Source organism: Aplysia californica, unplaced genomic scaffold, assembly GCF_000002075.1.
Source record: "Aplysia californica isolate F4 #8 unplaced genomic scaffold, AplCal3.0 scaffold00372, whole genome shotgun sequence".
NCBI lineage: Eukaryota > Metazoa > Mollusca > Gastropoda > Aplysiida > Aplysiidae > Aplysia > Aplysia californica.
The window spans coordinates 376,610-378,973 of record NW_004797642.1 but is presented as its reverse complement, the minus strand read 5'-3'; positions in this window follow the sequence as shown (position 1 = coordinate 378,973).

The following is a 2,364-nucleotide window of genomic DNA, read 5'->3' as shown; positions in this document are numbered from 1 at the left end:
CTCTCTCTCTCTCTCTCTCTCTCTCTCTCTTACACAGCCACACAAATGTCTAGATGGTTACTTTTCATCCCAATGTGAAGACAAAGTAATAAATCCGCGTTCATCCAAGAAGCAATAAAACTGAATAGAAATGACACCCACAGGGGTCCTGTGGTATGTGTGTGTGACACTTGCAGTGTTAATAGTTTCTTTACTCAGATACTTTCCTCACGACTCGGGTACTTAAGTATAATGGAGAGATTGAAGAAAAGACGAGTTATTAAGTAGGATGGATGGACAGAAGAAAAGACAAAATGTGTAGACGGAAGGAAAAATAATCTTGTTATCTAATGGACAGGCAGAAGAGGGAAAAACGAGATTTAAACTTGAGAGACCCACGATAAGACAAGATGTTAAATAGAATGGATAGACAAAAGAAATGACAAGTTGACTCGTAGATTGGATAGACAGAAGAAAAGACGAGTGGTAAAGGAGAATAGATAGATTGAAAAAAAGACCAGTTGTTGAGTAGAATGGATAGACAAAAGAAAATGCGAACTAGAATGAATAGACAGAAAAAGAAGAGAAGTTACGTATACTGTGTAGATTGAAGGAAAGACTAGTAGACATGTAAAATGCACAGACAGATTAAGAAAAGGAGGATCAATAAATCGAATGTTTATACAGAAGAAAAGGCGGGGTTTATGTAGAATGGATGGACAGAAGAAAAGAAGCGCAGTAAAGTAGAATGAGAGACAGAAGGAAAGATGGAACTATTAAATACAATGAATAAAAAGAAAAAGACGTAGGTAAGTATAATGTTTAGACGGGATGAACGAAGAGTAGTTAGGTAGAATGGATAGAAAGAAGAAAAAAGTGTAGCCAGGTAGAAGTGGCGGACAGACGAAAAGACAGGTGCTTAATTGAGTATAATGGATAGACGAAAAATGTAATAGTAAAAGTTTTATGCACACATCAACACTATCTATATAATTTTTTTGAGGCATTTAAAAATCTGGAAAAGACAAATTATGCAGTTTTGGGGACACATGACTAGACATAAAGGTATGGGACATCTAGCTCTCACTGGCAAAACGGAAGAGAAACGAGGCAGGGGTAGGCCCAGGGCAATCCACTTAGGGAACCTAAACAAATGGGTAACAGGGAAAAACCCAGTGCACTTGGGTTTTTTAAGAGCATCCGAGCAAAGGGATGAATGGAGAACCATGATCGCCGATGTCTGTCGCAGATCTGGCACTGGATGAAGATGGTGAGGAGGAGGCGGGCTATCAGGCTCAACCTGGATTGGAAGGAAAGCACCATCCCAGAAGACAGACGAAGATACTCCATTAAAATTCTCCTTACACGGGTATCGAACTCATGTGGCGTCGGTGGCTCAGTGGTTAGGCTCCCAGACTCGCAACTGTAAAGTCGTGGGTTCGAATCTGGTCAGGGGCCCGACGTTGTTTCCTTGGGAACAGCACTTTACACGGATTTTAATCATTTAACCAAGTTGGGAACAGGTACCCGGCCATAGACAGCGAAAGATCTTGTCAGTTTGAATCAACCGCTTGCACTGCATGCTTCCATGGAAGCTGAGAATGTGTCTGAGTGTCCTAAGGTCTGCTGGGGTAATACTATTGTATGGAAAGCGCTTAAAGCTTGCTGTCAAGCGGGGATATGCGCTATATGAATGCTATTTTATCATTATTATGTCTCCTACGTGTTGACAGCGAAATAACAATCCGCTAACCACCGACGCCAGTCAGATAGAGGTAAGAAAATGCTCTTAGCTAATACTAGTAATGAGTAGGCAATCGGTGAAAAAAATTGTGCAGATCACATCCGTAACGTTTACTGCCGTACAAAATAACAGCAGCTGCTCAAGTTGCTTCAAAATACCTTCTTTATTAATTTAAATGTTTGGGTTTTTTAATGCTCCATTCGTCACAATATAATGTCATTCAAGAGGCTGGCTTCCGATCCTTACCGTCAGGGTCAACCCAGGCTGAGAATGATACAACATCCTACCAGAAAGACACTCGATGAAGATTTTCTCCTCCCATTTTCTTAGGCTTCGAACTTGGTCTTCTACGTGTGACAGTAGAGCGCCTACCCGCTATATCACAAAGAGTCCCTCAATTCTTGTAAGAGAGAGAGTTCTAGAAAGATAGAGTGACTTAGAACGGATAGACAGAAGAGAAGAATATCACTGATAGAATCGGCCACACCGACGTCTGTGGTGTAGCGGCTAGACACTTCGCTGTCGCATGCAGGAGACATGCGTTCAATTCCAGAGAGGGTACATTTTTTAATCAAGTATCCCAGTCTTTCTAATGGGAGGTTCTATCCCTCTCAGCCTGGGTTGGCCCTGACGCTTAGGGT